This window comes from Schistocerca americana, chromosome 3, assembly GCF_021461395.2.
Source record: "Schistocerca americana isolate TAMUIC-IGC-003095 chromosome 3, iqSchAmer2.1, whole genome shotgun sequence".
In the NCBI taxonomy this organism is placed as follows: Eukaryota; Metazoa; Arthropoda; class Insecta; order Orthoptera; family Acrididae; genus Schistocerca; species Schistocerca americana.
The window spans coordinates 200,145,269-200,169,709 of record NC_060121.1 but is presented as its reverse complement, the minus strand read 5'-3'; the positions used below and the strand labels follow the sequence as shown (position 1 = coordinate 200,169,709).

The 24,441-nt window shown below is 39.5% G+C and overlaps 1 non-coding gene across 1 annotated transcript; it reads left to right on the top strand.

Annotated features, from left to right (window-relative positions):
- The first annotated feature begins 12,180 nt into the window (after positions 1-12,180).
- On the top strand, positions 12,181-12,255 carry Trnat-ugu. Its single transcript has one exon. It is a non-coding gene; the product is annotated as a tRNA-Thr (tRNA).
- Positions 12,256-24,441: the final 12,186 nt, after the last annotated feature.

Below are 24,441 nucleotides of genomic sequence, written 5' to 3'. Positions count from 1 at the left end.
TGCCTTCTGTAAACAAGCAATTCTCTCATTAGCAAACGATGCACGCAAAATATCGTGCGCTGCCCTTGGTTTGCCACTATGAAAACATGTCTGCACTCTCCACCATCACCATCACCATCTGTATTTATCAACAGTCACAGTCCTCATAATGCCGTCCATTACGAATATTGATTGTTGAACTTCTTAAAGTGTGATGTCTCAGTGGGAAGAATATATCAATGTGGGTACAATACGCCACGTTTCTAATCTCGAAGCTCTTACTAAATGTTTCTTGCATGTAAATGGTTAATTGGAATGAGTTTATTGTTCAGTGTCACGAAAGACATCTTTCCCAAACCCCCATTAGTGACTCGTGTTCAGTTCTGTTTGTTACTGGACTCTGTGGTGCAATCACACATGGGCGAGGACTCTCGCTAAACACATGGCGAAACAGTTTACAGTCAGCTTTAAATCAAACATAACAGTCAGCTACTAATGAGTAAGTATAATTTCTTGTGTCACTAATTGTTTTTAGTTTTAACGTCAGGTAATTTCAGTTTTCTCTATTAATGTCTCTACCGCTCCCTGGCAGTTGTTTTCGCGACTTGGCGCTTGAAGCGGCCAGAAAGGGTGTCTCCTCTCTCGCGATCTGCAGAAGTCTAGCAGTATGTGCAGCTCCTAGCGATTGTGATGATAAGTTTTCCTTGTATTGGAGAGGCGTGAAGTCATGTAACAGCCTGTCCATAACGCCATCATGTGCAGTAGAGTGGAGTAACATACTGTTAATTAATCTTGTAAGTAGCTGAGGTGTTCCCAGTTGTTTGCTCAGTTGTTCGATTGTGTCAATGCTCATGATGTGGAAGTCACATGGCTTGGCAACTTATTCATGAAATGTAAAAGCATTGGCATGCCTCGGTCATGTTCTGTCAGCAGCTAGTTAGTGCTTGTGTTCTACGACAGTAAGGACGTAGTTAAAGGGGAGGTGGGGGTGTGGGCCAGGGGTTCCTGACACCGACCATCCCCCTCCCCGCTTTCCACCAAAGGAAATCACACACAGACTAGTTAGCGTGTACTGCAAATGAAAGAGATGTATTGATTATCAATCACACGTCGAAAAGAGAATATGCACTATCCATAGTAAACTGGGCCAACGACGGATTTAAACTTCTTCTTCATCGATAGCACTATCAGCTATCGCCCACCCCAGCATTGACCAACTACTGCACGTTGTTAGCCTAACTTGAGCTCAGATTTTGTTTCGTTAATTAGATCCGTTCTTACTTGCAGTTGAATTCAGTGTAGTGCAAACATTAACTGCTTTTGTCAGGATGGAACAATGACAGTATTTTGAAATGGATAGTTGCTACTCACCATGTAACGGAGATGCTGAGTCGCAGATAGACAAATCAAAAAGACTACCAAACAAAGCTTTCCACCAATCAAGCCTTCATAAGAAATACACAAAACACGCACACGAGCGGAGTCTCTGGCTGACAAGGCGTTCTGTTGCTTTCGTTTGTGTGTGTGTGTGTGTGTGTGTGTGTGTGTGTGTGTGTGTGTGATGTCTAATTCTGATATAGGCCTGTTTGGCAGAAAGCGTTGTCTGACAGTCTTTTTTTTTTGGTTATCTGCGACTCAGTATCTCCGCAACTATCATTTTTATATGTACACACTACTGTAATAGCCTTATTACGTATCTATAGCAGTCTTATAATTCACTGGAGTCGTCATCTAGAGGCTGGTAGAACCTTGGGGTTAGTATATTTCAGTAATTCACATAGTTACAAATAATGTTAAATTAAAATCAGTGCATAAAAGTAAATATAGATTTTTCTGTGCTGCCCAAAAATTGCATTGATCAATATAAACATCTCCTAAACAGCAGTAGTTGTATGTCTCCAAGAAAATTGCCTTATATTGTATCATTAGTAGCCCAAATGGCAAAATAGCGAACAGTCTGTTCATCTGGGCGGTACTCAGTTATGAAAACCAGTTCCGATAGAGAACGATGGGGAGGGGTTTGAGAAGAGCAGAAGGGGTATGTGATGACCACATATTCTATGGTTGTTTCGTTTCTAAAAGATGTTTTCACAGGGTTGATTCAATCCGTCCGAGCCAACTGCGCCCTGTAGACGTGCCCCTAACCCATGTCGTGAAAAATATATTTACGCTCTTGTAATGCTATAATAACTGAAACCAGGAATTTCACGCGCAGATAACTATCGAAATATACAGGCACGCATTCATGCACTATCAAATAACCAAACATGCACAATGAAAGGAATTATATCCAGTGTCAGAATTCCGTATTTTGTAGTGATACATTTTATTTTAAAATAGCGTACAATGACCAGTAGTTTGTTTTTCCTCCTAATGCTTCATCGGCCGGGTTAAGTCTGCTCTCTGAACTGCGGAGCTACCAATCCCTGGATGGTGGTTCGAATCCATCCTCCTGCAATCTTGTAAATGATTCTGCGTGACTTCCCATTTTCCATTTAGACAAATTCCAGGGCTGGGCGCAGGTAACTCTTTCCGAATCCTTTTCTTTCCTGACGGGTACCAGTTCCCTGACAGATGCAGCCCTTCTGCAACAAAGGCTAGCGGAATTTCTTTTCTGAGACTGCCAGCACAAAGAGGTGTAACATAAACAAGTAATATTAAAAATGCTCATTATTTTGGCTCATTCGTTTGCCTTCTGGGCCATTTTTTAATGCAGAAAATGATTATTTTTCAGGAAATTTGTGCAAGTGTAAGGTTGAATAATTCCACATCCTTAGCATTTTCGCAAGCGAAAGTTGTTCTTGCTTGTCTGTCGCACAGAGATCTCTCTGTTACAACTGCGTTGTCGCTAATAATTACGGTTCCACAATAAATTTGCGCTCGTCCATTCCTGATCACTTCCTCAGCTCAAATCCAGACTGTAAGAAGAGTGTAAAACGACCTTAGAGGGTGAAATGAGATTACAGCATGACTGCTTCTTAGTGCTTTGCCAAAATACAGCAGTCCTAAGTAATGAGATAATATCTCTGCTGGGTGAAAATTCCGAGATCACTATCGAATGAATGATTTATCGCTGTCCTCTGAAATTTTGAGAATAAATGAAAAGCACTAGTCTTTTTGAGGGTAGACGGAAGGCAATTTATATCTCTATCCTGCCTATGCTATTTTACCCTTCGAATAGGTACACTTTTCAAAAGAAGTGTAAGTGAAAAACAATGAAATGTTAAGGTTTAATATTGCAATTCTAGCATAGTTAAGGATGAGATTTACTTACCACTAATATTTTCCAGCACCATACTGAGCACAATATGAATCATAGTGGTCTTCTTTTCTGCTCTTGGTCCCTCTTCCTTTTAAATTAGCAATATCTGCTTATCTATTTGCACCAAGGATTTTGCAGTATTTGCACTAGATTTTATGCTCAATAACTCTAAAACATCCAGTCTTCTAATTACACCATTATTGAAGAATAAAATGGCATCAGAACACCAAATTTGAGGGTGGGAGCTGTACAAATACACGTACGGTAACCAGTGCCGAGTGACAGAATTCACACATTCATTTAAATTTTTGGTTTTCCCATGATGACATTTCTTCAAAAATGTATCTTTACAAAGGTCTCCAATTATGGGTTTAATTTCATTCATTACTGATGCGAGTGAAGAATGTTTGTGGGCATATTTGGCACTTCTCCTGTACTTGCACCAAGTGTCAGGTTCGTTCAGGAAAAGACCGTGCATTGGATTTTCGCTTGTGGAAAGCTTATGGAAAGAGATAGCCCACAAAACTTTTTTCATGTTTTCTAAATTCTCTACATTTCTTCTTACGGAAAATCCAGAATAATTCTGTAATCTATCTATTTCAACATTTGTCATGCGACCATTACCACCTATCTTCTCACATCTTCCAACACTATTTTTGACTTTTCTTTCAATAATCTTCTCAACCTGGACCCTATTCTTTTCTGGACGTGGGCAGTACACTCTAATTTATAAATTGTTACATTAGGACCATAGGGGTGTTCTGCACATACCCGGACATAAGCCTTGCTCTCACTGCCCCCTAAAAACTGTTCATATCTGGCACATCTGTTTGCCACTGAATGATTAAAAATCCTGAGAACTTCTGCTACTTCCAAACCACCACTTGGACTAGTATAATTGATCTGTCTGTTATGTTCATGCTGTTTCTAACTTCCACTCCCACAAGTTTTACAGTACATGCTTAGAATCTCTACATCAATTACCTTGCCAGTAATGATGTAGCTGTCACTGCACCATTTAGTGACATTTGTCCACAATTCTGCTAGCTACCATCAAAACATGCACAAATATCACCACTTTCCCTGTCATCACTTTCCTTGAGTGCCTCTGCAGGATCTTCCTTAATTGAGATGTTACAGACTCCAGCAACAGCAGTACCAATAACATTATTGTAAGCAATAAATTTTGCAGGATTTGAAATATCAAGTAATGCACATAAGAGTTTGCCTGCGTCCATCCCTTCACCAATAGATCTGATACCATGAACTAGCGTTATGTTGTTCTCACAAAAATTATTATCTGTCATTTTTGATGTCATTGCTGTAGCAACTGCACCACATTTTGTATAACCCAATGTCAGGTTTGACCCAATCCCTTTACAAAGAAGCTGATTCTCGCCCAAAGATACGTCACCACCACATATTCTGCACACAGTATTTTTGGAATTGAAATCACAGAGCATGCTAAGTTTCACTATAATATTTCAAAACGAATGTTATCTCCACAAGCTGACTGGGAGGAAATGCCTTGAAGACACTGCAGTTACTTTCTTGATGTCCTGTTTTCTCTATGTCTGACATTCTTGGCTCATTTGACACACTAACCTTATTTACGTTTACGTATTTATTTCCTGTGAATTTTAATTTAGGCGAGAATTTATTTATTCGTGACATTTGTATGAAAACACTCGGAACCAAAGAAAATACAAATCAACACGAATTCACTCACAACAATCTTCACTAAGTACAACCATTAACGCTTGGAAACGATAACAAACACGATCGGAAAAACGAGTATCGATAGTAGATACAGGGTAGGGAATATTGAAACGTTAAAACAGTTTTATTTTTGTTATTTTGAGCTTTTCCTCTTACATAGGCTTATCTCAAACAAAATAATTCACTCTGAAATGACTATACAAAGAATAAACGTTCTCAAACTACAATTTTCGAAATATTCCTCAAGGTGTTTCGATCTTGTGTGCCCTTTTCCTTCGCTCCCATACTCCTCGTTGTGCTGTACATTTTGGAGCCAGGTGATCGTAGGTCGTCCTCTTCTTCTTCTCCCCTCCGGTTCCCACTCCAGTATCAATTTTGGTATTCTATCTTCCTCCATTCGTCGTACATGCCTGTTCCACTGTAATTTCTTCCTATCCATTACGTCACATATTCTTTCTTTTATTTCCATTCTTCTTATCATTTCGGTGTTCCTTATCTTCTCTTTCCTGGAAAGTTTTGCAGATCTTCTCCAGAAGTCCATCTCGAGAGCCTGTAATTTTTTAATGAGCTTCAGGTTAGTTGTCCATGTCTCCGTTCCATACAGAACAACATTCTCTAATTTAGATTCGTACATAAATTTTTTAGTTCTGCTCATTACATTTCTGCTTCATAAGACAGTTAAGCATCCTAAAGCTCTTCCAACGGCTACTAATTCTTTATTTGATTTCTGACTCTGATTTTCCCTCGATTTTTAAAATAGATCCCAAATAATAGAAAGTGTTTATCTTTTTGATTTTCGTTCCTACAATGTAGGCCTATAGATCATCTGAATCATTACTCAAGTATTCTGTTTTTTGGTAATTAATCCTCAAACCCCAAGTTTTGTATGCTACTGCTACTTGATAGCACATATAGTTAGCATACTCCCCATCCTGTGCTACAACTACTTGATCATCAGCAAACAATAAATGATGTTGGTAAACGCCATCTCTTACTTCTTATCCCATACTGTTACATTTACGAGACCATTTTCTAAGGCTAGTATCCATATAGGATTTAAATAATACTTCTTATACCATACTGTTCCATTTACGAGACCATTTTCTAAGGCTAGTATCTATATAAGTTTTAAACAATGATGGTGACATGGTACAGCTCTATAAAAGGCCTTTGCTTGTTCTGAATTTCTGTGAAAGTTTATTACCAACATTCACTTGGCAAATATTATCTTAATACATCTGTTGCATTACTTTACTCAAGGAAGGGTTTATGTTTTCCGTATGTAGAGCCCTCCAAAGTAATTTTCCAGGAACAGTATCATAGCTTCTTCTAGATCTACGAAAATTAATCCTAATTTTTTTTGATTTTTCCCTATATTTCCCCAAAATCTGTCGCAATGTGAAGAAAAAGTCGCCACATGTTCTCCCAGCCGTAGAACCACATTGTTCTTCGTGGGTTCAAAAAATTCTTTCCAGTTTATTTAACTACTCTAGCAAAAATTCTTATCAATGTGTTTGTAACACAAATTCCTCGATGGCTTGAATAAATTTTGCGATTCTCTTTCTTAAATATGGTATTAATGTAACCTAGCTTCATCTCGTTGGGTATTGAGTCTTCATGCATCACTTTGTTGAAGAACTGTGTTATCAGTTTCACAGTTTTGTCATCACCATATTTCAGACACTCCAGATTGATATTGACTGGTCCAGATGATTTACCAGTCTTTCCGGTTCTCAACGTCTTAACTACTTCACTTTCTAAAATCTGGATCTCATCATCTTCATGTCCGTTTTTTTCCACTGTTAATTCTTATAGCTATTCTTCTCATTTAATAATTTTTGGAAATACTCTTCCCTGTCCTTTTGTGTTATCAGTTGGAGATCGGTTTTGCTTTTTGCATCCAGTCGAAGTCCTTTTAATACTGACCATTCCGATTTTGCTCTCCCAAATCCTAATTTGCTATTAACTGTGGCACATGTTCTTTCCATGCTTCATTTTTTGACATAGTTATTTTTTTCATCATTTCATTCTTCTTTTCCTTGTATATTGATCTTGTTTCTTTTGATTGATCATTAAACCACTGAAGGAACGCATTTAGTTTTTCTCTAACGAGGACCTCTATTTCCTCTATGATTTTCCCATTAGTTTTTCTATAATCATATACTTTATCTGCATTTCCTTGAAATGATTCAACCAGTTTCCTTTGCACCCTGGCCGCAAAGAGTGTTCTGATACTTTTGTCTTGTAGACTGTCAATATTAAAAGGTAAGTTTTCATATTTTTTAGTCTGGTTCGTTTTATTTATGTTACTTGTATCATCCTTTGCATTCTTCCATGGCAAAAATGATATCGTTTTTACTAGATAATGGTTTGATCCACACTGGGCTCCTCTGTAAGATCTTACATCTACTGCCTTGAAACTACCTGTTTGCCTCATGATAATCTAATCTACTATAGAACGAGATTTTTTAGTATTCTGTGCTAAGAATATTAATGAATGCCCTTGTGTTTGAAAAATGTGTTGGTAGTTTTTTGATCAAATTGTTCACAAATTGCAATCAATTGTTCCCCATTGCCATTATATAACTCCTTTCCATGTTTTCCTGCTATTCTACAAGATTCTCCAATTCGTACTCTTCCATTCATGTCTCCCATGAAAACCAGTTCCTTTCTTCTTGGGGTTTTCAATAGTCTGCCTGAGGGTAGGCCAGAATGTATCTTTCTCCTTATCTTCTGTGTCGTTCGTGGTTGCATATACGCCAATAATCACCACTTCCCTAGCAAATAATCTCATTTCAACAGTTATAATACGTTGATTGATGAATGTCCAATTCGAGATTCTTTTTTCCATGATTTCTTTTCATCATGGAAACTGCTGCTTTGGCTCTTACTACTTTTGATATCCCACTCCAGATATGTACATAATTATCCAGTTCTTTTTCTCCTTGGCCTTTCTTCTTTGTTTCAGAGAGTACGACTACAACCATATTGAACATGTCAAATTCTGCAGGTATTAAATTTATTTTAATGGAAATACCTTGCACAATCCAGCATCCAAACATCATTTTTCGTTTATCATCTCCAGCTCGTTGTGCAGAGTTCCGATTTTTCCAAGGGATATTATTAGGTTTTTTAGCATTTTTAGGTTTTTATGTGAGTGAGGAGCTGTCCCACTGCACAACCCCAAACCCATAGGACCAGGTAATTTATAATCAAGGTTTTCTTCCTTTAGCCTTAGATAAGCCAATATCATTCTACAAGGTAGCAGTTGCTAGTTTTGGTCCACCCCAGGTACATTATTTTCCCCCTCCCCACCATATCTGGTGAGCAGTCCCCTATCTGCCACCTGGGGAGGCGCCCGATGAAAGACCGGCAAACTCCACAAGGGGATAAAAACAATAGAAGCATGAAAGAATATACAAGGAGTAAAAGAGTGCTGTGCATTATCTCATGCCTTTAACACCAAGACAGGAGAAAGCAGCAGTAGAAAAATAGAAGGAAAATTAATGGATACTGGAAGGTAGCAGACTGTGGCTGTGGTATACAGGTTGTTTGGAAATTCCTATTACAAACGATCTAGGACATGTAGAGGAAATGAGTACGTAATACTCTGAAAACGAATCCATGTCCAGATACTTACCGTTTCAGTTCTAAGACGGTCTCAATTCAGATGTGTGACGTGTGCACATCTGTTGAGGAAAAAGTCTCAAAGGTGCTTGTCCCGGTATGCAATAGTGTAACTCAACCAGCGGATTTAACTCCTATGGGCTACTGATTATGAGATCTACGTGACGATGCCATCCTGAGTATATCTATATATTTTGACAATGCCGTTACGGCCTTATCACTTTTGGGACATGGTGTAGAAAAGATCTGAGGATGGTCATTACTGACTGAAACCGGTCATCGTCAATAGAATTTATATTGTGATCAAAGACTGGAATAAAAAACATTTGATTATGAGATCCTATGAAAACTTAAATTCACGAGAATGCTGCTGAGACAAAGGAAGATCTGGTCGCTGTGTTAAGAACTGAAGAGACACCACCTGGGGTGGAGAGTAAGTACTGCAACGTTCTACGTAAGTACAATACCTGTAACACATTGGTGCCCACTACGTCGAGTCACTGTTGTGATGCACCAGTACTGTTAACTACGTACAGTACGCTGGATTCTTTTTGAAAAATCTAAGTGTAAGTCTAGTACAAACATAGGTTGTTAACTGATAAACGGATGTTCCGTTATGTTTCCAGCAGTGGATGAGTTGAACATATGAGTTGAGTCTGTCATAAAACGGAAAAATACAAGCTGGATATGGGTTCCTGTTCAACGTATTAAGTACTCATTCCACTACACAAGCCTTAGCAGTTCGTAAAGGAAATTTCCGAACATCCTGTAGAAAGAGTGAAGGAGACAATGGCAGCGTAACAAAGAGAGGGTCGCAGTGACAATAGAACATAGAAGATATTGACGGAACGGTGCTAGGAAAGGAGTGAAGCAGACAGGGCCAGTGAGAGAGGAATGAAGAGAAGGAGAAAGTGGTAGGGAGTGAGAGCCAGTGATAATAACAGACAGAGTCCATGACAGTGACAACGAGGTAGGTAGATGTAATGACAATCAGAATAGACAACAGTAGTGGCAAGGAATGAACGAAATAAGTAGCAGTAAGAGAGAAAGAAAAGTAGACACAGTGAGAGGTTCCTCTACTGGAAGGACAAATTGAGGGCTACTGTGGCTGTGAGACAGGAGCCAGTGACAGGAAGACGCACAGAGATAATGAGGTGAGCTGAACGAGTTTGTAGGAATGGGCACGTGGGAGTGGAAGCGTATGAGCGACTAACACCGATGGACTAATGAATGTGAGGGAGTCAACGATTAGGGAAACTTGTGGGAGTAAGATGTGAGTAGGCTTGTAAAAATGGTGCAAGTACGTTCGCATGTCAAAACGTTGGGTAAATTTTTAAAGGGCCGGAGGAAGGTACAACGAAGCGTCTTGTCCCCCGCTAGCAGTCATTCTGTGAAACAGGAACATATTCGCTTTTTATACTTTGACAGGAGTATTTTCCTGCTGGTTTTTATTAAGTTGAGCCAGTGGGTTGTGTAGGGAACAACGGATGTACTTCCTCATAGGCGGTGTTAATCATTGATCTCCAAAGCCGGGAACAATTCTAATTCCTGTAGTCATAAATTACGGTAGTGCCCGGGTGGCTATTAACGCTGCCGCTCTGTGGAGGGTTTTATTGTTATTTAGGCTAGTACCTGTCTAGTTATAAAGGGTGTTAGCTATTTTAAACCTAGTTTAAGCTACGTCTAGTCGTCATTAGCTAAGTCACTGTTTGCCAATGGGGGTCTACTGGCATAATTACAAGGGACGTGAAGCTCACTGAAATCAAAAAATTATGAGTGCCGTGTTTAAGTACCTTTGAGTGTGGCTTAGAGCGGCCACTACTTTTCCTTATTTGCAGTACCCTTCATTATTATCAACTTGGCACGTGCAAAAAGGTTAAGCGTGTAACTGCTTGAAAGTGAAACTGAGTTTCTTAACAGTGATGTATATTGGTTTTAAGTTTAATGTTTCAGACCAGGTTGTATTTAATGTATTTCTGATTCAATTTGAGTCATAGTCCCACTGTATGTTTCGTTGTAATTATAAATGTCTCGCAGTAGTTTTGTTCCTTGAAGTGCGATCAAGTTCCCTGCTCCGGATTGAGTTTCAGAGTAAGATTGTTTCCCTTTGCCATTAGCCTTTCAGTCTCAGAAGGTGAATGGGTCGCACCATCGCGGTTGGACTGGGTCAGATATTAGTATCTGCCTCTTGCTCGCTCCACAGAGGGTCATTGTCCTTACTTGGTGCCACATCCAGGGACTCGTTGACGAAATATGAGAAAACATGAGAAAAAAATTAAATAGTGAAACTGAAAAACTGGAATTGTCACCCCAACCGACTCTCATTTGCAAACACACTGTGTTCCACATCCCAATAACGATCCATGCCGTTTCAAGGCCGTTCCCATAAAGCAACGTACATTCATAACACGCGATTTGTAACACAAAAATAACTAATTGCAAAAAGTCTTCCATCGACAGTATGATGTTTCCCGTCATTTCATTGCAACAAATGATACCAGAAACGACGCCTTTTAGAAAACAACATCAATGTTCTGGAAGGTAGAAAGCAGTATAAATTCATACGTTATAAATATTATATTAAATTCTAACAATCATGGGCTTCAACTGAAAACGACAAATATATTGGTTTTGTGAATAAGTACGTTGCATTTTCCCATAAGTTAAATAAATCCAACATACACAGAGAACAGAGACATTAGTCTCAGTATTATTCTCCTTAACTATTTCGAACAATCTGCCAGAGCTCTTCAAATAGGAGACGAGGCCACTGGTAGTGATTGAAGACACCATTATAGTTGTGGACTGTGAAATAATTGCGATCTACCTCCTTCTCTTCATGTTTCATGATTTCCACGACGGTAATGGAATCTTTTAGGAGGATAATTGCTCGTGTCACAATACTAGAATCTTGCTACAGTGGTTTGAGGTGGATGATAGTTGACGTCTTGGCCACAAATTTGCCTGCTGTGAACCCGGTGGAACACACCTGCGACGCTTTGGGGCGTTGTCTTCACGCCAACTAACCACCTTTCATTAATTTACCTTAATTACGTGTCCTGTATGTACACATCTGGTGTCACAGACTACGGGAAACCTACCAAGAATTCATCTAATGCTTGCATCAAATAATCGAAAGTCGACGAATACGCTATGAAGAATGTGGTCGTAACAGGTACATCAGCATTTCTTTAATAGGTTTCCATGAATGATGAATACTGACACAAATCACAAATCCCAGACTACTACAGGAAGTTATATTAAGATGGTATATGTTCCCGAAAGAACGGATGCCACTGATGACCGTGCAGCTTCTCTGGAATGAAATCATAATTAAATGGAAACCCTTAGCTCCCGACAGGTGTTGTTGATTTACATCGATGGGGGGAGCTGAAAATTGACCTTCTTCTGTGCGAATGTGCACACTTTTCCCAAACTCTTACCGTACTCGTCAGCTTCGTCTGGCGGAAGTAATGAGTGAATGGGCAAATATCTATGAGGAACACTACGAACGTAGTTTGTGGACAGTTGGGAATGTGGGTCTCACTGAAAGCGTGCAAGGGATTAGTCCCTGCAGTCACACTACCCTCTGTGCCCTCACTGGTTCAGATGGATAGAACGTCTGCCCTGTAAGCAGGAGATCCCGGGTTCGAGTCCCGGTCGGGGCACCCATTTTCAGTTGGCCGCACTGATGTATATCAACAACACCTCTCGACAGCTAAGGGTTTCCATTTGATTATCATTTACTACAGGAAGGTTTCTACCGCTGGCAAATTGCTATTTTCAGCAAAAATGTTTAGGTCAATGGAATTGTGTTACAGTAGTCGTTCTTTAAAGAAAGGAATAATAAACTGGGAAACAGTGTAAATATAAGTGAATACTTCACGTCCGCATATTAGTGTTACGATAATTGTAGCACACTGGAATAAATCCATGAAAAAAGCTCTCTTTTAAACGATTTCTAGAGATATTTCTATGATCACAGCTATTATTATATAAGTTTTCAGTTGCTTCTGCAACTCATTCCTGAGTAATTCCAGAAAATAAAGTAAATTCTTGCACTAATCGATCTTTGATGCGATAAACACGTCGAACTATGTTCGGAACGCATTTTCATCTGGAGAGGAAGTTTGTTAAAGTTTCTTTGATAGAGAGTGGAGGAGGTGCAAATCCGTGGGAGCTGGGTGATGTTCAATAAGGTGGGTGCGGAATGATTTCCCAACACAACTCTTGTATTGTGATTTTGTGTCTAGCAGAATCCGAGCGGGCGTTATCGTTGATTAACATTACTTCACGCAGTCTTTTTTTTTTTTTTTTTTTTTTTTTTTTTTGCGAAAGCGTGCAGGTCTTTGTTCGGGGAGTTGCTGCGTTGTTTGGACTCAGCTACTCCTTTCTTTTCGTTACATTTCGTTACATTAGTGTAAAGACACCATTACTCATCACCAGTAACGCTTAACGAGAGAAGTAGTCGGTGTTGTCCACGAGCCAATCGATGGTCAGCAAGCACACACGCAAATATGGCCACCCGCCGACTTTCGGGATATCAGCTTAGAGCATGTGGTAGTCATACACGCCATATTTCACATTTCGCTATAGCACGCAAATGTCGCACCATAGAGGAATAGCACAGTCTATCAAAATTCTCAGTTCTCGAGTACACTGGCGTAGATCATTGAGGATTAAGGCGTTTAAATGTTCTTCATCAAGCCCCGAACATCATTCTGAACGTTGAGATTCACTAATGTTCTCCTTAAAACGAGAAAAACAGTTTCTTTTCGTGCTCTGTCCAACAGCGTTATGCCCTTACACGGTACAAATGGTTCTGGCTGCCTCGGCTGCTGTTACCCCACCACTGAACTCAAAAGCTAGAATATGTCGGCAATTTTCGACCTCTCTACTTGGCACTCCATTTTCTAGCGCCAGCAGCGACACTCGTGTATCTCCAAATGATGAAATAAATACGAGTAAAGTCAAATAGCATGAGTGAGCTACAAATTAAAAGTGACAATCGATAAATAAACCCACAGCTTTCAGAGTACTAAGATGCAATGCAAGAACGCTACGAACTTATGCACCAGCCTAATAGTTACGTTTGAGACAGAGTGCGTGTTTTCTTCTTATTGGTGGCACGTTACCGATATATTGTAGAAAGTATTTCCTTTCTCAAATGACGAAATTTTTAGGAAATGATGTAACAATACTCGTACTACTCGACGTCAACGTAAGCAAACTCGTCCCGTGTGAGGTCAGCTTTACTGTCTTCTGCAAACTAGTGAAAGAAACTATTACCCTTTGGGAGATTGGAGCCTCGTTTGTAAACATCATGTGCGCGTCTGTGGCCGAGGGAGATCGCATTCCAGGCGGTGAGACGGTGGTTGCCGGCGCCGGGTTTGCTCTGTCGGAGTTTGATGAGGCCTGCAGCCGGTGGCGGCGCCAGTGCGAGCTGAGTGCTGATTATCCTGATGTTGTAGCTTTGCCAGTTAGGAACACTACTCCCACTATGGCTTTCCAGGAACATCGACGCAATGCAGCGGTTGGTCAGTGGCTTGCGCATATGATTTCTACTCGTGTATACATTGTAATAGCAGTTTTCAATACGACTTCTCGCGAACCAGAATTTCGTCAAGCAGGTTAACAACGAAGTATGTACTCGTTCAAATATAGAATTGGGAAGGTAAGGGTGCTAAGGGTGATTATAGCACATCTGCTGAAGACGTTTACAAAAATTCAGTCTATCATTCGGGTACGACTTTTCGCGCAGTATGGGTATACAGTCTGCTGCGGTTTTTCGAATACATCAGAGAAACTAAAGCATCAATATATTAACAAAAATGTCTACAAATCCATATTAACGTAAACATACGCATTACATCTTATTTAAACATGGACAGCCTGTAGCAATAGTTGAGAGGTGGACACCATGTTTATCTACACTGAGATAACAAATGTCATGTGTCAGCAGGTTACCTTCCATTAGGAAAGTGGGTGCACTCAGGGACTGTTATGTCATTTATAAATTATAGAGCGCATCAGTCCGTTGTCCTTTTTTCTGCAGGTTTTATTACGCAAATCCATATTTCGGCTAGTGCCTGGTCATTATCAATGATCTCTTCTGAACAGCACGTTGTAATTCATCCCAGATACGCTCTGTAAAGTTTACGTCGGGTGAGTAAGATGGCCAGCGAAAGTAAACTCAGTACAGCTTCCCCGGAGCCACTCTGTAGTAATTCTTGGCGTGTGGGGTGGTGCATTATCTTGGTGCAATTGCCCAAATCCGTCGGAATGCACAATGAACATGAATGGATGCAGGTGATCAGACAGGATGCTTACGTATGCCTCTCCCACCAGTTTGGACGCGTATGGAGTCCCATATCACTCCAACTGCACACACCCCATACCATTACAGAGACTCCACCAGCTTCAACAGTCCATTGCTAACATGCAGGATCCATGGATTCATGAGGTTGACTCCATACCCCTACACGTCCATCCGCCCTATACGATTTGAAACGAGACTCGTCCTACCAGACAACATGTTTCCAGTCATCAACAGTCCTATGTCGGTGTTGGAGGGCTCAGGCGAGAAGTAAGGCTTTGTGTTGTGCGGTCGTCAACGGTACACGAGTGGACGTTCGGCTCCGAAAGCCCAAATAGATGATTATTCGTTGAATGTTGACACTTCTTGATGGCCTACCACTGAAATCTGCAGCCATTTGCGGAAAGGTTGCATTTCTGTCACTTTGAACGATTCTCTTCAGTCGTCGTTGGATCTTTTTCCGCCCGCAGCGATGTCGGATATTTGATTTTATACGGGATTCCTGATATTCACGGTACACTCGTGAAATGGTCGTATGGGGAATTCCCCACTTCATCGCTACCTCGGAGATGCTATGTCCCATTGCTTGAGCGCCGATTGTAACACCACGTTCAAACTCACTTAAATCTTGATAACGTGCCACTGTAGTAGCAGTAACCTATCTAACAAGTGCGCCAGACACTTGTCTTATATAGGCGTTGCCGACCGCAGCGCCGTATTCTGCCAATTAACAAATCTCTGTATTTGAGTACGCATGCCTATACCAGTTTCTTTGGCGTTTCAGTATATGTGAGAGCTATTGATATAACGTCCCGTCACTGAATTGTATTACGGCTAGTGCATTAAGAGCACGTGAATGGTTTAACATACGTGAAACCAGTTGATATACATAAGGTTGGCATAAATATGGAAATACCATAAACGCATTAACATGCCTAATAGGGTGTAGTATAACCGCTGGCGTTTAATAGAGCTTCCACTCGTAGCGGAGTTACGCTATATGCTTTTGAAGGAAGTCTTATACCATTTTTCCCGCAAAACTGGATACGTTCAGATAAGGTTGATGGAGGCAGATAATGTCACGCACAAAAGCTCAAAAATATCGAGATCTGGTGGCCGTGGCGGGTAGGGGAGATGCGTTAATTCATTGTCGTGCCGACAAAACCACTGATGGATGATGCGAGCTCCTGTATTTTAACAGGTGCTCTGGAACACGTCATTATCACTGGGGAACAAACACTGTACATGGGATGAACCGATCAGCCAGAGATATCACACTGTCCTTGGCACCAATGCCACGTGGCAGAACACTAATGGGACCTATGAAATACCATGATATGCCTGCCCTAATCATCACTCAACCCTCACTATTTTCCACTCTTGGGACGTAATCTCGGTAAGAAGTTGGAAATAATGTGAAACAAGACTCATCCGATCAAATTATTTTCTTCCGTTGCCACCTAGTCCACGCGATAAGGCTTCAGGACCAGATGTTTTTGTTACGGACAATTGCTCCAATGTTGGGTGATTTTGGCATTTCATCTCGCGCAACAATTCCCTGCTTATGGACATCCCTTTGCCTTGATGCTGAGTAGGTTGTCAAGTGCGACAGTCAGCTTTGCAATGATTTTTACAGCTGTCGTCTTCTTATTTTTCTTCACAATCCCCTTCAATGACCACCCGCCAACATCAGTCAACACACACATTTGTCCACGTTGTGAGTTTGCGCATGATGTTTTCCTGCGTTGTTTGTATGCGATCGAAATTTCGATGTGGTATCTCTTGAAAAACAGGACAATTCTGCTACATTGCTTACGGAACATTCCACCATGCGAACATCAACAATTTGCATTCGGGAGGACGACGGTTCAATCCCGCGTTCGGCCATCCTGATTTAGGTTTTCCGTGATTTCCCTAAATCGCTCCAGGCAAATGCCGGGATGGTTCCTTTGAAAGGGCAAGGCCGACTTCCTTCCCTAATCCGATGAGACCGATGACCTCGCTGTCTGGTCTTATTCCCCAAAACCAACCAACAACAACAATCAACCAACAATTTGCCAAGGTTTGAGATCACTTATCTCTGACATAACCCACTGACGTCTACACATTACGCTGTTCTGAACGACACTTGTTACATAAGGGGGGTAGGACGTCAAAGGGGCCGACTTCGAGAAGGAGAAAAGTGAACAAAAGTGTACCTGTAGCAAAAAATGCAGCCAACAGTAGGTCAAAAAAATCATGAATTTTCACATTAAAAAAATTAATTTTTTGGTGTTTTTGAACTTCCACTGCCATGAGTGTGAATCCTGAATCCTTCCCGGTCATGCTAACAAAGTTTTATGAAATTCTTTGTAAAAGTATGGACAGTGTAAATTAAAATGTCCTGTGGTGCCTTTCGTGCACCAATTCGGCCCGTTTCACGTCCTACCCCTCTTAATGAGCACACTGCGCAGTTACCGTTCGTGGTCCAATTTGTTACGTAGTATGTTTTCAGTGTTTCGTATGTCGTAGAATGGTTTTAAAATATCGAGACCTAACTTGTATAAGTCTTTAGGATTTCGAAGGAGACAGATTTGTTTTCCATATTAGCAAATGTGATGAAATGTAGATGGATTTAAACTGTGTAAATATCAAACAGTCCTGTTAGAAGAACATCCGCAACTGAGCATTATAGCAGAGTTTGAAAATACCACTTCAGTTGTAAAGTACTTTATTTTCACACGAACGGTTTTGGACTGTTATAAGCCCATCTTCAGGTGTCGTAGCTGTGCTGTGGTCCCCGAGCGCCGCGTATACCAGCGCTGTGTGCTGCCTATGAGAACGGAACAGGCAGTAGCTACTCCCTGTTCTGCGCTTATAGGCAGCACACCACGCCTGGAACACGCGGCGCTCGGGAACCACAGCACAGCTACGACACCTGACGATGGGCTTATAACAGTCCGAAACCGTTCGTGTGAAAATAAAGAAATTTACAAATGAAGCGTTACGTTCAATCTCTGTGTAGATATCAACAATTGTGAAAACGCTCTTGTTATGAAGGGGGATATGGTGTATGCGTGTTTATCTGTCAATGATGAATTCAGTTCTGTCCTGTGAGACCAGTAGCATGCCAATGACCCCACGCCCACGCTCTCAAACGGCTCAGTAACAGCGAGAAAACGTTCTACAAATTAGGGAGTGCACAGAAACAAGCGAATTTAAATGAGGGCAAATTTTTAAGGCCCAGCGCCTCGGAAAGTGCATCTCGAAAAAGGCGAAGCTGGTCAACTCTTCTTATACTACTTCAGGGTATATCTATGAAAACTTAATGAAAGACCGTGAAATCACTACTACGCAACAATGTATTGGTCGTTTACGCCTCATCACAGAACTTCGAGGTCGGAGGCTTGCCCGCTCTATAAAGTTGAATAGGCGGCGATCCGTGTGCGACCTCATCGCAGAGAACAATGCTGGCGAAGGCACAAGTGTTTCGTAACACTGCATTTGGCATTGATGAACATAGGACCATACAGCAGAAGACCCTATATATTCATAAGCTGACTCAACTATATTGTAACCTCCACACAAAATATAATAAATAATATGAGTATGATTCTAATTTAGTGTAACCTCCCCACAAAATTCTTTCTCATTTGTAACCTCCAAAAAAAATGGTTCAAATGGCTCTGAGCACTATGGGACTCAAATTCTCAGGTCATTAGTCCCGTAGAACTTAGAACTAGTTAAACCTAACTAACCTAAGGACATCACAAACATCAGTGCCCGAGGCAGGATTCGAACCTGCGACCATAGCGGTCTCGCGGTTCCAGACTGCAGCGCCTAGAACCGCACGGCCACTTCGGCCGGCCAAGTAACCTCCCTACAAAATTCTTTCTCATTTAATCTAAGCTCAAAATTCATTCACATTTAGCGTAACCTCAAAACAGAAAAATTCCTAAACGTCTCAACAGTAAAAATTATAATTATGTCGTTCACATTCAGTATAACATCCCATTAAAAAAATTAATTCAGTAACCTGGTAATAAAACAATGTAACTAACCTCTCAATTAAATTGTCGCTCACTTACGACTTTTCAATAATTCACTGTGAATTTAACCTGGTAAATTTTCGACGACAGCAGTGCTGCGTCATGGCCCTGAAAGATTATTCTGAATAAAAAAAGGAAAAAATTCTTACTTCAGTGAATTCGCCGGATATATCCGCTCTTACAATAAATTTTTCCGGCACAGCTCTGTGCAATGCTGCCCGACCTATCTGTCATTTATGAAAGGAAGCAACTGATTTTTCTATTGCAATAATCGGGATGATCATGGATGGGAGAAATTAGTAAATTCTTTAAATTGAAATGAATGGTTGTTAAAAGTAACTTTTTATGAGGAAGATTATTATTACGAGAGTTTTAAAACATTTACATGCGACTTGAGATAACATTACTACATATGCACAAGGCTGCTTTTTACCTTATACAATAATGCTCAGGCTCCGGCAGCGCTGAACCGCGACCGTGCCAGCCAACACGATACACCACACCAGATCAGAGCAGACTTCTGACAAGCAACAACTTACTGCTACAGCTACACAGTTCCTACTGCAGTCAGCAAGTGCAGAACATGAAATGAAATAGAGTGCACATGCACCGAGTACAGAACATGTCAAGCAATGACAAAATGTATACGTAATGAGTACAAAACACATTAACAAATAACATAAAGTGCACACGCACTGTATATATTTTTACCATTTTACAAGAACTAGGAAAGGAAAGGGGAGGATTGCATCATGGTTGCAGCACAGTAGGTTGCACGTAGGTGCACTGAAATTCCATATCTTTCTACAGAAGCACAACACCAAGTGAGACAATCTGAAGTTCTCTTCCCTGAAGTATTTATCAGTGTAGCCAAGGCACTGAAATGACGTATTAATATTCAGTGTTATCATTTTGGTAGTATATTAGGTACACCAAACAGTGGGACCATAATAACATCTCAATCGTTCAAGGTGGTGGACAGCATGATGTGTCAACACCACATTCTTGTAAGGTACACCAACGTAGAATTAGTGCAAAAACCAAATATAGTGCTCCATGATCATGTGGATGGACAGGACAAACGGATATTGCAGAAATTTCTGGTAATTAGGTCAGAAGGTGAAGGACACTAAGTCTTATGCTAGTCATCATAGAGAATTACACAAGTCTATTAACCGATTTGAGTAATTGTTGGCACTCATTGCTTAGTTATTAAACATTTCTTTACTATGTATGGAGTATTACAGAACATTATTCATAAGTCATCTGATTACACTAAATATTGGCACTCATTGGCCAGTTACAAACCATATTTATGCATTGTTCAGAAGTCATCATTCAAAACAAGAGTTAATTAATGAGTGTAGCATTAAGCTACTGGTATTCATATATGATATCATGTAAGTGATATAAGAAAAATTTTAAATGTAAAAAACAGTGGCATTCATTGGCCAGTTACAAAGTATTCATATAGTTTTATAAAACATTATTCAGTATTATTCAGAAGTCATCATTCAAAATGAGAGTTAATTATTGGCATAGCATTTATAGAGTATAAGAAAAAATATTATTTACAGAAATCACTGGCATAGCATTTATGCATTATTACAAAACATCATTCACCACTACTCAGAACTCATCATTCAAGTGACATAGGACACATCCAAAATGCAACACACTGCAACTATTACTCAAGGTCTGTGATCCAATAATACATAGATATAATGGATTCAATACATCTGACAAATCTGCATTATATTTAGTACTATAAATATCTCTTAAACTAGTAGCATTATTTGGGACTGGTAATACATTTTTTTTGTGCCAGCAATGCATTGCATTGGGATTAATAATTAATTGCTGGGGCATGAAAATATTTGCTTTTGATTCATTGCTGCAAATAAGGATTAGTAATGTCATTCGTGATGAGTCAGCTGTAGCAAGGTTATGAAACAAGTGGAGTATATGTGATCACATTCATGGATGACACACACAAATGGGTAAAAAAAATGCAAGTACTAGAACAGATTTAATGACTAACTGCATATAGTACATTAATTTCATGAATAGCTTTCCCTGGAAAAAATACAAAATGGATTATTAAGCTGAAAGAAGAAACGCATATTATGCTGAAAAGTAGTGATATTCGAATTAACAGGTAATGAATCGTGTACTCAATATGTATGTACTCTAGCTGTCCTTTCCAAAATATTCAGTCATTATACCATGCTATATAAGACATACTGTCAAAACGAACTGCAACAAGTACTTAAATAATTACATAGAATTTCCTAACTAACAGTAAATATATAAACTTCAACATCATTCTCATCTGCAAAGAAAAAAACTTCATTATTCATATTACCATAACTTCATCACTATCATCAGCTGCAAAGAAAAACCTCATTATTCATATTAGCATATTCTTCATATAACTATTCATCATCACCTGCAAAAAAGACACTTCAATATTCATTATTCATATTACCATTTACTTCATACATCTATTCATAGAATAGAGTTTCTTATTTTACCATATTTCATCACTAAATGTAAGATGTGTAGTTCTGTCTGACAACCTGCATCAATCGCCTCGTATTCTGAAAGAAAAAAATTAGTTAAGACTGCTATCATACGATGTGTATAGTATATTCTTGTTAATGCTTGTTAATTCTGATCCATTTACTCTTCATCACAAGGTATTCCATTTTCTTTCGTTCATACCGAAGGTGAAATTCCCATTTCATAGTAATCCACTATGGTTTGTTTAATTTATTTCTTTTACACGTTATTGCTTTCTGAAAATGATGAATAAGGATTAATATCTTGCATTTAAATCATATACCCATTAAATAAAAACTGGTTTCTAGTGATATAATTAAGCATACAGCATAGCATGACAGAAAACGTATTATGTCAAAAACATAGACTGTGTTTAGGTGCAAAAATGTACACACAGTTTCATAATGCAGTAGCCAAAAGTGTAGAATAGTCAAGATATTGAGATATCGTAAGGCAGAATGTCAAAGTCATCTTAAAGATTTCGTAGTGCATACAAACAAGACAGGAAACCAATTATACAAACACGAAAAATGGAAAATGGGCACGGTCTGATATATAACGACACGAAAAGCGACCTGCTAACCTTACCTTGCCGGGCTCTTGCCAAGAAAAAATACGATAATCATCAGTAAGTAGTCATATAGATAGAATTGCATAATTGGTCACATAAAAATCAGGAAATGGCATTACAGTGTGATAAAGCATAAAGTATGTTCATTCAATAAACGGTTTAATATTGGTGACATGGTGATTGCCTTTACTTTTTCTGGTTCTCAGAGTTTCGACGTGTACTACATTGGGGTGAGGAATGCTGCGAATTCTGTATGGACCTGTATATAGAAGCTCAAATATACTGCATCTACTCTTTCCTCTGTTGGATAAATAATGTGTGCGTACTAATAACTTCTGTACAAACCTGTTTTTGCTGTATTCTCCGGCGCTCTGGGGCACGTTTGATGTTGTTCAGCGCAATGTCAATTATTTCATGGTGTCGTAGACGACGAGATGTAGGAAAGGATACTAATTCTTTAATTTTGTTGGGTGGTTCAACATTTTTCAGTTTAACAGTTGGAGATAACATAGTAGATTCATTTGGTATGGAGTTAATTACATCCTGGAATGACAGTATGTGTGTATCCCAATCGATATGTTTTTTATGGCAGTATATTCTACATAGTTTACCAATTTCTTTCATTAGTCGTTCAAAAGGGTTCGAAGAAGCGTGATACTTGGATATATAGATCGGAGAAATGTTTCTTGCTCGTAACATACGTGTCCATATAGCAGATCGAAACTGTGGTCCTTAACAATATGGAGCGGGTTTATGTACGGACTAGCTGCCGGTTCAATAATTCCGTGGTCAAGCATAGCTTGCAATTCTTTCTTAACATGTTCTGTGTGAATATAAGGAGTGGGATAATGTTTGGCTTTAAATGTGTCGTGCTGTTTAACTTGAAATTCATACGTGAAACCGGACATAGTACCAGGGATCTTGTCAAACACTGTAGCTTGATGTAAAAGAATTTTGCGTAGCTCTGAAGGTTCGTCGTCTGTATTTGCACTGCTCTGTTTAATTTTATCAGAAATCATCTGTATAACGTCATAGTCGGCTTCGTCTGGAGAATTATAGTCGTGTACGTACGTATCTGTGAACAATGTCAAATGACAGTCTATGTAACGCGATATAGAAAAGACCTCTGTACGATTAATTGTTTGTTCTTCTGCAGATAAAGAGTGCTGAAATTCTAATGTCAGTTGTAGATTTTCATCCTTTAACATTAAATAGGAAATTTAAAAGTCAATAATTGCGTCGAGTTGTACCAGAAAATTCGTACCTAAAATAACGTCTGTTTTCAATAAGGGAACAATCCTAAAATTTGAGTGAAACATATGACCTGCAATACAAACGATAAGTGTGTCTGTAATTTTACATCTACTCCTTTACCAGATACTGCTCCTTTTACTTTAGTTTAGCCTAATGGTAACGTAGGATAGGTATTCTTTTTGTTACATTCGTTGGAAGCTTCCTCATTTATAACTGACATAGGTTATCCAGAATCGATTACTGCTGAAAATTTGGATGATCCCATCTTTACTTCAATGACAGGGTTTGAAATGGTTTTTTGTATAACTGGTTTTTCCTGCAAAAGAGTGTCTCGGATGTCATTAAAAGTAATAAAATTTTCGTGAACAAGATTCTGTGTGACAAAAGTATTGCTTACGTTGCTGGAAGATGCAACCAGTAATGTATCTAGTCAAATTCTATCTGACGTGGTATTATTTGCGGGAGGATGCTGTGGCATCTCGACTGTTTGTACCGTTCTGTTATTTCGTCCTGACGTATTACGTTCGGTATGATACCGACTGTCTGGTTCATTCATGATAATCTGTTGTTGCGGATGATTTTGCTGCTGGTAAGACCGACTGTTATTAAACGTACGCTGAAAATTGTGCTCATCACTTTTACGTCTGTCATGATAGTCATTACTATACGGCGCATTGCGGTACGAGTTAAAATTATGTGTTATCTGCACGTACTGATATCGTTGTTGCTGTGCGTTATTATTTGGCGGAGCCGACGCTATACGTGTAGGTGGCGAAACATTAAAGCTTGGTTGACCTTGCACATTACATTGTTGGTTAGGTATGCTAACCGGCTGGTTTTGATGCTGTTGCGGAGAAAAACCTCTACTGTTACCAAAATGTTTCTGCGATTGCTGAAAATTTTGTACATACTGATGATTAAAATTTTGTCTGTTACTAAAATTACGCTGGCAGTTCTGGAGTGTCTAATGAAAATTGTCTCTTTCGGTAAAACTTGTCATATCGGGTTTTCTGTACACGTTTCTAATCCTAGATGGATCGATAGTTGAAGAGCTGTTTTGATAGATATAAAGGATAGTAAATGAGGAGCCAGCAGTGCAGAAAACTAAAGATGAAATAGCACT